Consider the following 13893-nt stretch of genomic DNA (forward strand, 5'->3'; position numbering starts at 1 on the left):
TGAAAGAGGAGAGTGAAAATGTTGGCTTACAACTTTACATTCAGAAAACTAAGATCATGACATCCGGTCCCATCACTTCATGGCAAATAGATGGTAACAATGGAAACAGTGAGAGACTTTATTTTTTATTGGGGGAGGGGCTCCAAAATCACTGCCAATTGTGACTGCATCCATGAAATTAAAAGATGCTTGCTCCTTGGAAGAAAAGTGATGACCTACCTAGAGAGCATTTTAAAAAGCAGAGACATTACTCTGCCAACAAAGGTTCATCTAGTCAAAGCTTTGGTTTTTTCCAGTGGTGATGTATGGATGTGAGAGTTGGACCATAAAGAAGGCTGAGTGCCGAAAAACTGATGCTTTTGAACTGTGGTGTTGGAGAAAACTCTTGAGAGTCCCTTGGATAGCAAGGAGATCCAACCAGTCCATCCTAAAGGAGATCAGTCCCGAATATTCATTGGAAGGACTGATGCTGAAGCTGAAACTCCAATACTTTGGCCACCTGATGTGAAGAGCTGACTCATTTGAAAAGACCCTGATGCTGGGAAAGATTGAAGGTGAGAGAAGAAGGGGACAACAGAGGATGAGATGGTTGGATGACATCACTGACTCGATGGACATGAGTTTGAGTAAACTCCGGGAGCTGGTGATGGACAGGGACACCTGGCATGGTGCAGTCCATGGGGTCGCAAAGCGTCGGACATGACTGAGCAACTGAGCTGAACTGAAGGTCAAACAGGGAGATCATCCCACCTTTTCCCGACCTAATCATATGAGCCATTTAAAGCAGAATTTTTTTTTCTCTGGATGGTCTCAGAAACAGTAGTCAGGAGAATCAAAGTCAGAAAGGAATTTAATACACAGGCTATTTTCTGTTGCTGAGTTGGACAAAGCCATTTGGCAAGGACCTGAGAATAGCCTCCAGGAGCTGGCATCTGTCCCCCATCCACAACTAACAATACAACAGGGAGCTTGGGTTCTTTAAGCCCAGGGGAATTAATTCTTGAAACAACTTCAGTGAGTTTGGAAGCAGATCTTCTGTCAGAGTTTCCAAGTGAGAATGCAGCTTGGTTGACACTGTCTTCAGCCTGTGAGACCTTGAGCTGAGAACCCAGCCACACTGTGGCTGAACTCCTGACCTATAAAGCTGTGAGTTAATAAATAGATGTTTAAGACCACTAAGCTGTAATAATCAGATATACAGTAATAGAAAGCAAATACTCTAGCTTTCCCCAACATGATTGTTTTGTGCCTGGGTAGACTTAGAAGCTCAAAGCTAAATAAAGCAAAAAGAGGACAATATGAGGCGTGCATTAGTCTCTTATATTTTATAGGTTTGAAGAGAGAATCTAGTATGCAGTTTCTGTGTAAAATTCTTCAGCCTACTCTTTTCTTTAATAACGTGACAATTCCATCATATTTGTTAGCACTCTCCAGAGAAACAGAGCCACTGAAATCTCTCTCTCTCTCTGTCTCTGTCAGAGAGAGAGAGATTGACTCAGTGTAAGCGATTGGCTCGTGTGATATTATGGAGGATGAGAGTTTCCAGGATCTGCAGTTGGCAGGCCAGAGACCCAGGAGTGCCAATGGTGTTGTCGTAGTCTGAGTGTCAGTAGACCTAAGACAAAGGAAAAGCCAATGTTTCAGTTAAAGTCTTAAGGAAGGAAAAAAAACCCCAAAGCTGATGTCCCAGCTAGAAGGCAGTCAGGCAACAGTCACTCATAGGAGGATCATCATTTTTGTTCTATGCAGTCTTTCAACGAATGCATGGGGCCCACCTGATTAGAAGGGCAATCTGCTTTCTTCAGGCTACTGATTCAAATGTTAATCTCATCCAGAAACATCCTAATAGACACTTACAGAATAATGTTTGACCAAATGTCTGGACACTCTGTGACCCAGTCATGTTGACAAGTAAAATTAACCATCATGTCTATTAAGAGTTATAGTTTATAATTAGTGTTTACATGTATTTCAGTATGTACCTTTCATATAGATATCTGGAATGAAGAGAAACACAGGAGGAAAGGCTGAGGGTAGCAAGTGATGGGGTGAGAAGAGAGGGAGAAGGAGAATGGGAGAGAGAGGGCAATGGGAGGAGGAAGAGAGAGAGAGGGAGTGAATACAGAGGGAGTGAATACCAGGAAGCCAAAAGCTTTACCAAGTAATGTAAAATGGATGATTTGCATGGCTGGCAGTGAAGGAGTGGCCCTGCACATGTTGTTCAAACTCCTTCATGCAGCATTTCTCTCCTTCAAGTGCTTTTGTAAGACGACAGTAGGCCCTCCACATCCACAAATTCCCCATTTGCTGATTCAGCCATGTACTATATTTAGGATCCATGGTTGGTTGAGTCTGCAGATACAGAATCCCTTATATGGAGGGCCAGCTATATGGAGGACTTGAGCATCAGTAGATTTTGGTATCCAAGGCAAGTTTGGTTTGACACATTTGAGGTAAAGAGAGTAGGAAAGAGGATTAGAAAGGAAGAGTCTGAGACTCTAAGAAAGAATCTAAGAAAATTCTAGAATCTAAATGTTTGGCCAGCTTGATGGAATATCCTCAAATCATGGTTCTCTGTTACAAGAGTGCATCATTTACGCAGAAAAAGACCTCCATTAAGTATTCCCACTGTGCTCAGTCACTGGCTTTAAGCAGTACACAGGAAGCATGAAAGGGAAAGTGTTAGTTGCTCAGTCAAGTCTGACTCTTTGCAACACCATAGAATTCTGCATGCAAGGGTAATGAAGTGGGTTGCCATTCCCTTGCAAACATGCTGGTAGATTCACAAGGGCAACAGCTGGGCTGTTAGTCATGCTCCCTGGTGCATCAGTGATGAATTTCCAATGCCACCAGAGTCTATTGTATAGCACAGATCTGCTTCTCCATGCTTCCTGGGGCTTCCCTGGGGGCTCAGACAGTAAAGAATTTGCCTGCAATGTGGGAGAGCCAAGTTCAATCCCTGGGTCAGGAAGATCCCCTGGAGAAGGAAATGCAACCCACTCCAGTATTCTTGCCTGGGAAATCCCATGGACAGAGGAGCCTGGTGGGCTATAGACCATGGAGTTGCAAAGATCTGGACATGACTGAGCAACTAACACTTAGGCTTAGGCAACTTCTCCATGCATTCCTGGGAGCACCTTCTCTGTGGTTCCTGTGGCCTTTTCCTGAGAGCAAATTTAGAAAGGAGAAGTCAGTGGGATAAACTTCACTTATTGCAATTGGTCTTGAGGTTGAAACTAGTACTCATCCTTTCTCCTTTACTCTTCATTTTATATTACCCACAACCTTACTTATCACCTCATCTGGCTTAGTTGGTATAATGACCTAGAACTATTTGAGACAGTTGAGCCCTTGCTTGTTATATCCATTTCAGGCTGGTTGCTATTTGTGTTCATTCACAGTTAAGATGAGAAAAGTTATAAAACCAGGAGTTTCTCAAGTGATCACTTTGATTTTACTGACCACTTTGGTGTATTCTTGTGTAAAAGAAGTCCTTTTCTTCCTGCTGATCAGAGCCAATTACCCCTCGCACAAGGATGACTTCTCTTGACAGATGTTCTGTGTCCAAAGTGTCCTTCTGGCAGCCATGGTTTTTAAATCAGTGGACTGGTTGTGCAACATAGAAAGACTATGCTTCCATTGAAGACTAGGACTAAAATTTGAGCAACAGAGTTGCAGAGATTCAAATTCCCCAGTGGATCACTGAGTCAGATGGCAATTGGAGCCACTTATGGTTTTACCTCTTTGATTTTGGACCTATGTATTCTTTGGGACCTATGTATTCTTTGCATAGTAGACAGAGTGCCATACGGAAGTCTATGGTTTATGGTATACTGCATCCTAAAGGATTGTACCTTATTCTTCCAAGTGTTCCCTCTGAAATGGAACTTTAGTTTAGCTGTACTAAAGGTTATTCCTTTGGCCACCTGATGTGAAGTGCCAACTCATTGGAAAAGACCCTGATGCTGGAAAAAATTGAGGTCAGGAGAAGAAGGGGGTGACAGAGAATGAGATGGTTGGATGGCATCACCAATTCAGTGGACATGAGTTTGAACAAATTTTGCGATATAGTGAAGGACAGGGAAGCCTTGGCATCCTGCAGTCCATGAGATTGCAAAGAGTTGGGCACAACTTAGTGAATGAACAGCAACAACAAAGGTTATTCCAGTGCTCAGTGAGACATGCCCGCTTTGGGGTGGTGTGTTTGTGATATGGCCAGTAGATATGATGGTCATGTGCCCACTGTAACACTTCCTGGTCAGATACCATATTGTGTGGGATTTCTTGCTCATGAACCAGGCGTTTAGTCAACATCCAGATAATGGTGCTAAACTGAGGCTCTATGTTCAGGAAAGACCAACCAACACCTGGAATAAATGTTTATCCTTGTCGGGGAAAAAGAAAAAAAACACAACTCTGATCCTTTCAAGGAAAGGGACTTGCTGTAGCCAACTTGCCATCTGGTTGCAATTTTCTTTCCTTGAGGACAAGTGCCATATGGGGACTCAGCATTGATCTCTCTTGCTGTTAGATTGGACATTCAGAGTCAACAGTTGCTAGATGGGCTTTGGTAAATAAGAGGTCATGATGTCAGGTTGATATGCAGCTCTCGTCTCAGCCACTGTGGACAGTTAGTTCACACGCCCACCATCCTTGTTTAGAAATGGCATAGATTAAAATTCTCACTTGGTCAAGTTGTTTCATCTTCTTCTTTTTTTCTTTTTTTGGTATTTCTTTCATTGTGTTTATTTTTTTTTTTTCAGCATTTTATTTTATAATTTCTTACAGGAATTAATTTGCAATGTAAAGATCTTCACATATTGTGACCACTTTTATATATTCACTGTTGAAATGTCTCTCCTTTGTGTTCTCAGAACACTTATCTGTGTAGCAGTATTATATAATATTGCAATCATTTGTTTATGACATTTATGCCTTGATACTATTTCTTGATTCTTATATTCTGACTTTGATATTTATGTTTTAATTTAGCTATAGTATTTTCCCTATTTCTTCCCAAGCAAGTTGACTGGTATTTTCTTTTGCCTTTTTGGGGGGAATGGTAGTTGGACTGGTTCAGTTTAGTCACTTAGTTGTGTCTGACTCTTTGCGACCCCATGAACCGCAGCACACCAGGCCTCCCTGTCCATCACCAACTCCGGAAGTCCACCCAAACCCATGTCCATTGAGTCGGTGATGCCATCTAACCATCTCAGCCTCTGTCATCCCCTTCTCCTCCTGCCTTCAATCTTCCCCAGCATCAGGGTCTTTTCAAATGAGTCAGCTCTTCGCATCAGGTGGCCAAAGTATTGGAGTTTCAGCTTCAACATCAGTCCTTCCAATGAACACCCAGGACTGATTTCCTTTAGGATGGACTGGTTGGATCTCCTTGAAGTCCAAGCGACTCTCAAAAGTCTTCTCCAACACCACAGTTTGAAAGCATCAATTCTTCGGCACTCAGCTTTCTTTATAGTCCAACTCTCACATCCATACATGACCACTGGAAAAACTGTAGCCTTGACTAGATGGACCTTTGTTGACAAAGTAATGTCTCTGCTTTTTAATAAGCTGTCTATGTTGGTCATAGCTTTCCTTCCAAGGAGTAAGCGTCATTTAATTTCATGGCTGCAATCACCCCATCTGCAGTGATTTTGGAGCCCAGAAAAATAAAGTCAGCCACCGTTTCCACTGTTTCCCCATCTATTTCCCATGAAGTGATGGGACCGGATGCCATGATCTTAGTTTTCTGAATGTTGAGCTTTAAGCCAACTTTTTCACTCTCCTCTTTCATTTTCATCAAGAGGCTCTTTAGTTCTTCCTTAGTTGGGCTGGTTATCTAAGTTCAAAGTCATCTGCTTTCAATATGGCAAATGCTACTATGTTGTCTCCTAGAATTTACCATGGTAAGTAATAAGACTGATATTAATCTGATTATCTTTATTTCAGGTAAAATATTTGTATAGAAATAGGCGTGATTTTTTTTTTTTATTTCTCACTGGAGTTTGTAAAGGTCACCAAAAGCACATCTGGGTATATATCTTTATTCAGTATTTTTCACTGAAACCACATCTTTGTTATTCTTTCTTCACTACGTTCAATTTCCTTTTCTGAAAATCCTGTCACCTGTTTTTGCATCTCTTTGTTTTTTGTTCTTTCTTTTTATATTTTTCTCTCAAGTTTTCCATTTCTAACTGCAATGAGATGTTATGATATACCAACTAGAAAGAATATAAGCCAAAAGATTAATAATAACAAATGAAGGCAAAGATATGGGGGAAAATGGAAACTTTATATTCTTTTGGTAGAAATGTGAAATGTTTAATCCACTTTAGAAGACAGTTTGATAGTTTCTTAGAAAGTTAAATGTATATTTAACATAAAATTCAGCAATTACACTTCTAAGTATCTATTCAAAAAACTAAAACATAAATGTTTACGAAGAGAACTGTTTGTGAATATTCATGCTATCATTATTCATAACAGTGCTAAGTGAAGAATCCAAAATCCATCAACTATGAAATGGGTAAGCAAAATGAAGTTTGTGTGTGTAAATATATATCTATATCTATATCTATATATGTATATAGAAAGAGAGAGAGAATAGAATACTACTCAGAAGTTGGTAGGAACAATTACTGACATATGCAGTAACATAGATGAAGCTCAAAGACATTATATTGAATGAAACAGAACAGACAGAAAAGGCTATATATTGAATGACTCCATCATTCAATATTCAAATATTCAAATATATAGAGACAAAAAACACATCAGTGATTGCTTTGGGCCAAGACTGAAAACTGAGATTAACTATAAAGTGTCATGAGGGTATTTTTTGGGCTACATAGAAATGTTTTAAAAATTAAATTCTGGTAACTATTATACAACTCTATAAATTTATTAAAAAATCACTGAACTATTCATTTAAAATGGGTGAATGTTAAACTATGTAAATTATACTTCAATAGAGATATTGTGGTTTTTTAAAATATCTTTTTCCTGTTGCTCTTAACAGTCTGAATTCACGTCCTAAACAACATTTTGATTTTATGTTGGGTGTATTCTAATCTATTCTAATTGATGCCTTCAAACAGTGGTGTTAGAGAAGACTCCTGAGAGTCCTTTGGACAGCAAGGAGATGAAACCAGTGAATCTTAAGGGAAATCAACCTTGAATACTCATTGGAAGGACTGATGCTGAAGCTGAAGCTGGAAAAGTCCTTGATGATGGGAAGATTGAGGGCAGAAGGAGGAGAGGGCTTCAAAGGATGAGATGGCTGCATGGCATCACTGATGCAATAGACATGAGCGTGGGCAAACTTTGGGAGATGGTGAGGGACAGGGAGGCCTGGCGTGCTGCAGTCCATGGGGTCACAGAAAGTCAGACATGACTGGGCGACTGAACAATTCTAATCTCTGTTAACAATATGTGTTATTCTTTTTTAAAGCTACTTTTGTTCTTCTTATATGACAGACTACACATTTTCAAAATTAATAAGTTTTACATTTTCAGAGAAGTTTTAAGTTTACAGGAAGGTCCTTTGGAAAGTGCAAGGGGTGCCTATGTAGTCCCTCCCCTCCACAGTCTCTCCTGTCATTTTCATCTGCGTTTGTTGTCTTTCTTCAGTCACTAAGTCATGTCTGACTCTTTGCAACCCAATGGGCCATTGACCACTAGGCTCTTCTGTCCACGGGATTTTCCAGGCAGGAATACTGGAACGGATTGCCATTTCCTCCTGTATTTGCTGTCTGTATTGGTGTGGTGCATTTGTTATAATTGATGTACAAATATAAGTACGTTATTATTAACTAAAGTCCACATTAATTTACCCTAATGTAAACTGTCCTCTTTGTCTTGTACATTCTGTGGGTTTTAACAAATGCATAATGATGTATATCCACCACTATTGTATCCGAATAGTTTCACTCTCTTAAAACCTCCTATGCTCCTCCTATTTATCCCTCCTTTTCATCCTTCCCACCACTAATCTTGAGCCCCTGGCAACACACTGATCATTTTACTGTCTCCATAGCTCTGATTTTTTCAGGATACTTTGAAATATGGTGTAGTCTTTTCAGGTTGACTTTTTTCACTTAGCAACATGTTTTTGAGATTCTTCTATGTCTCTTTGTAATGAAATATCTTATTTCTTTTTTATTGCTAAGTAATACTTTTTTATGGACGCACTACAGTTTTTTTTTTAAATTCCATTCACTTATTAAAGAACATCTTTGTTGCTTCTAAGTTTAGCAGTTATGAAGAAATTTGTATAAACACGTCTTTTTTTTTACATGGTTTTTTTTAGTTAAATTTGGATTTTTTTTTTTTTTTTACATTTCTCCAGAGAAGACATACAGATGGCTAACAAACACATGAAAAGATGCTCAACATCACTCATTATCAGAGAAATGCAAATCAAAACCACAATGAGGTACCATTACACGCCAGTCAGGATGGCTGCTATCCAAAAGTCTGCAAGCAATAAATGCAATATTCTGTGTGGAGAAAAGGGAACCCTCTTACACTGTTGGTGGGAATGAAAACTAGTACAGCCACTATGGAGAACAGTGTGGAGATTTCTTAAAAAACTGGAAATAGAACTGCCATATGACCCAGCAATCCCACTGCTGGGCATACACACCAAGGAAACCAGATCTGAAAGAGACACGTGCACCCCAATGTTCATCGCAGCACTGTTTATAATAGCCAGGACATGGAAGCAACCTAGATGCCCATCAGCAGACGAATGGATAAGGAAACTGTGGTACCTATACACCATGGAATATTACTCAGCCATTAAAAAGATTTCATTTGAATCAGTTCTATTGAGATGGATGAAACTGGAGCCCACCCATTATACAGAGTGAAGTAAGCCAGAAAGATAAAGACCATTACAGTTTACATAAGTTTTAAATTTACTTGGGTAAATTAAAAACTTATGCTCTATGAATGAGAATGACAAGCCACAGATGAGGAGACAATATTTGTAAAACAGTTGCCTGATTTAAAAAATGATATCTAAAATAAACATACAACTCTTAAAAACTCAACAATAAAAAATCAAACAAGTTAAAAAATGAACGAAGATCAAAACAGACAATTCACCAGAAAATATACAAAAACCAAATAAGTATATGTAAAGATACTTCACATCATATATCACTAGAAAATCAAAACAGCAATGAGAAACCAGTACACACCTATTAAAAGGGCTAGAATTGAAACAATGACAGCACCAAATGTGAAAGGATGTGAAGCAAGAGCTCTCATTCATTGCTGGTAGGAATGCAAAATGGTGCAGCTACTTTAGAAAACAGGTTGCGAGTTCTTACAAAACTAAGCGTACTCTTTACCTCCTGATTGGACAATTGTGTTCCTTGCTATCCAGCCCTCCTTTTTTTAAGAACAAAATATTATGGTTTAATTGATGTCATATTCTCTTAAATCTCATTGACAATATAGCTAGATTTTTTTTAAGCCTGTACTTTAAAAGTTAGGACAATTTTGTTTGCATTTAATTAAAGTTTGTATTGACACATATAAATAACTAGAGTGAGTTCTCTCTGCAATTTTTATTGAGATGTAATTGACATATAACATTATATTAGTTTCAGGTGTATGACATAATGATTCAATTTTCACATGTATTACAAAATGTTTACCATAATAAGTATAATCAATATAGTCAATATTTGTCACTATGTGTAGTTATAAAATTTTTATCATGAGAATTTTGTAATCTACCCTTAGTAACTTTCAAATATGCAATACAGTATTATTAATGATAGCAACAATGCTGTACATTATTCCCCCATGACTTATTTATTTTATAACTGGAAATTTGTATTATACATTTTGATTCCCTTTAGTCACTTTAGGTTAGTGGTTGCCAGAGGCAGGAGGTGGGGGTGCTTACAGTATTTTTTTTTTTATCTTCTGAGGGTCCCTATTGAAATGTAAACATGTTGTGGAAATTTGTGAGCAAGTTCTACATATACCAAGTGGGCACTGACTGACTCTGAGCCTTCCTTCCTGGTCCACAGACATTTATCAGATCGGTACCTTTGGTTGCTAATGAGTATTCACCTGGAAGATCCATCAAGATCTTTTCGTCACTCTCACTCACTCCCAATCCATGTTCTGCTTGAACCCATTTATCTTCCAGCATCTATTGCGATTTTAGTTGTGGCAGTATCTCCTTAGAGCCTTTAGTGCCAATGAAAATTAGGGATGCAAATATCATGGTGACATGGGAAGTTAACTACTATACTGTGAAGGATGTACTTTTCTCTTTATTTCTTGAGCCTGCCCAAATCTAAGTAGGATATTATTCCCTTATTATCTTGGCTATTTCAGGACCCTACCACCCATGTTAAGAAAAATGTCCAGTATAAATTAATTCTGGACATTATCAGGATTTTGCAAGTCCTTCAGTTATCTACACTTATCACCCATGGCTCCGGTATCTCAGCTCCAACATTTCTGAGCTTGACAATTATTGAACATTTCTATTTATTTCCCATGTGGACCCTTCTTGCTTATGAAGCCATATGTTGTGTGCCCAGCAATGATTATTTTATACCATCAATTTGATCTCTTTTTGTGTATCTGTTCTAGAAATTCCTCGGTGCTTCGGTGTATCAATGGTGTCCTTTATATCTTTCATTAGTACCATCGGTTTTGTTTAATTAAAAAAAAATTTCTTTGGATATTTCAGTGAGATTTTTTTAAGGCAAGAGAAATAAATGGGTGAGCTAATTTCATCTTCTTGGAACATAGCTCTAGATTTAGAATAGTTCTTACAATTCCCTCAGATATAGTCCATCAATCCTATTGCAGTTATTTTTAAAATGAATTTGTTAACACATTAAGTCAACATTCTTGTGTTCATTTAAAAACATTGTACATTTTTTGTACATTTACATTACCTACTAAATTTCTAAGCAATTTTTTGAAAACCCAAAGTAACATTTTGGAGGTCTTTATTCCTCTTATCCAGGATAGGGTTTATTTTGTGTGTATGTACATATAAAGATTATTTTATGTGTCCATACATACACATATATGTATACACACACACGTGTATGTGTGTATGTATATATAAAACATCAGTAGCAAGTTACTAACACAAATGATTATTTTTTAAAGTCTGTTTGTGCTAATATTGGAAAACCCAAGTGACAAGGAGAGACAGTGTTATTTTTAGCTCTTAGATCCAGTGGATTTTGACATAATTGGAACATACAGAGACTCTTAATCTTTGACAGGGTTTAATCAGTTAAATCCTCATCTTCTGCCTTGTGGGGTGCTTCTCCAAGGGCAGAACACAACTGATGACCCACAGGGAAAGAAGGAGAAAAATTTGGCCAGGGAATACAAGTGGGATATCTATGACCTAATTGCAGAATTATTTTAATTCTAGTAAATTAAAATTTGAGTAGTCTAAAAATCATGAAATACCATCTACACTTTGATGTATATAGATTATTTGATGCAGTGATTGTGACTAATTTTTATGTATTATTGAATGCCAAATTAATTCATATATTGTTTTTGCCTTTATTTTTTGTAGCAACAGGCTGTAATTATTTTATATTGCATTTTGAACTATATGTATATGTATCATTTTTTTTTATCCAGGAAGAATACTTGAGTGCCTTTATTTAACTAAAGTTGAATGTAAAAGTCAATTTGCACTTCTTTATAAATAACACTCTTATTTAGAATTATGAGTTGTGAAAGCTTTGATGATTGTAGTTCAACTGTATTTCAGGTACCCTCAAGAGGTCACTGAATTCTTCATTGGTTGCCTTTAAATACAATTCTTTATAACACTAAATGGTCCTTTTTGTCTTTTTTGAAGAAAGTCTTTTGGAAAACATTCAGAATAACTTGTAGTTTCCTTTGTCATAAATTATAATGACAAATGAATTACTATTAAAACAGTTCAATAACTTTTTTTTTTCCAGAAGAACTTCTGATGTTAGTAATCTTCACAATCCCACTTACGATTTAAAATCTGGGGACTTGGAATTATCACAAGAAATGCTGGAAGCCTACCAGATATACTTAATGCATTTTATTTAAATTTCATGATACCAGAATTTCAAAGTACTTATTTAATACTCTGTATGTAAAATAGCCCTAGATCTTAAAGGGAAAATACAGTCAGATTTGAAATCAAAATGTAGTCTTTGGGCAAGCTGTTAGGACTCTGTGATTCCTCTTTCATTTTGAGCTTTTAAAATAGTGACTGTTTGTAATGAAAATAAACAACTATTTGAGAAATAATAATAAAATTTCATTGCTACAAGTATGAAGTGCTGATAATCTAAAAGGGGAGCTGAACCACCAAGTTTCTGCCAACATACATGGTTTTGAACAGTCATACATTCTAAGTAGGATAAATGAGTTGGGAAGAAAAGAACCATCAGTACATAATATTTAAAACAGAAAGCTTCACATTATTGTAAATACTTCTCTGAGAAGACAAGGTACATGATTTTTCAAAAATCACAAATTTGAAGCAGGACTTGGTGATTTGAATTATAGCCTGGGACTGGCAATTTATGCCCCTCCTTTGCTTAAAAAAAAAAAAAAAAGTGTAAGAAAGAGTGATGAGATCAACATTCACCATTCTTGAATCTTCAGCAAATTCAGGATCAATGTAGAAAAATACTGGCATATTTACTTCCTCTTGTGGATTAAGCCTTGGTTCTTCAAAGTAGAAGCACTGTATTTTATTGAAATACTGTCCAGCTTCAAATGGTACAACATTGTATGTAGAAATTCCCATTACTGGTTTGTCAGTAGGATTCTTAGTTTTATGAAATGCCAGTGCTGTCTCTCCTGGCACTACATATATTTCTGTTTGCTGAGGTCTAAAGTTCCACTGGAGACTTGCATGCACATCTGCATTAAACGTGACTTTAATGATGCGATCCTTAACGGGGACCATGTTTTCAGTCTGGTCTGTTGAGTGACCTGCTACTGCTGAGCCTCCAAGTCCAGTCGTCTGGCAGTAGAGCCAGTAAAGGGGCCGGGCGGCGCAGGACGCCCCCCAGCACGCCCACCGCCGCTGCGACCACACATGTGAGGACTGTCTTGTTCCACCGCCGCCAATTCTCCTCCTGCGAGCGCGTGTAGGGGTTAGTGCTCTTCGGCCGCCGAGGCAGCTGCACCGCTAGGCCCGGGCTCCCTGATGTCCCGAGCCGCCTCAGCCCCTTCTCAGTATCCGCCGTCCCGCTCCTCCCCGGCCCGAGACAGGGCCCTACCCTCTCCGCAGCCCAGGTTGGTTCCCGAGGTGGTTCCAAGGCCACCCGCAGAAAACGACGCGCCTCCAAGCAAGATGCCAGAGCCCTTCCATGACGCCCGTAAAGAACTCCCGCCTGTCAGGGGCCTACATTTTTAAGAGAAGTTTTAGGTTTACAATAAAATTGACAGGAGAGTACAGAGATTTCCATATATCCCCAGCTCCCATACATGCATAGCTTTCCCCATTATCAACATCATTCATCAGAGTGTTATATTTTTTTAAACAAAAACGAACCACAATGGCATATTGTAATCACCCAAAGTCCTTAGTTTACATTAGGGCATTCTTGGTGTTGTGCATTCATTGAGTTTAGATAAATGTTCAGCGACGTGGATGCATCATTATAATATACAGAGTATTTTTACTACCTTGAAATTCTATGCTCTGCCTATTTATCTAGGTTGCCCCCTATTCCTGGTGACCACTGACTTCTCCGTTGTCTCTATAGTTTTGTCTAGAATGTCATAAGGTTAGGATCCTACAGTAGTTAACCTTCTCAGGTTGACTTCTTTCACTTAATAATATGCATTTAAGTTTCTTCTTTGTCTTTTCGTGGCTTGATGGCTCATTTCCTTTTA

General features: G+C 38.3%; 1 pseudogene; it reads right to left on the reverse strand.

The window, feature by feature from the left end:
* Positions 1-12506: 12506 nt before the first annotated feature.
* LOC133046611 (cytochrome c oxidase assembly protein COX11, mitochondrial-like) lies at positions 12507-13366 on the reverse strand (annotated as a pseudogene).
* Positions 13367-13893: the final 527 nt, after the last annotated feature.

This window comes from Dama dama, chromosome 25 (assembly GCF_033118175.1).
Source record: "Dama dama isolate Ldn47 chromosome 25, ASM3311817v1, whole genome shotgun sequence".
Classification (NCBI taxonomy): domain Eukaryota; kingdom Metazoa; phylum Chordata; class Mammalia; order Artiodactyla; family Cervidae; genus Dama; species Dama dama.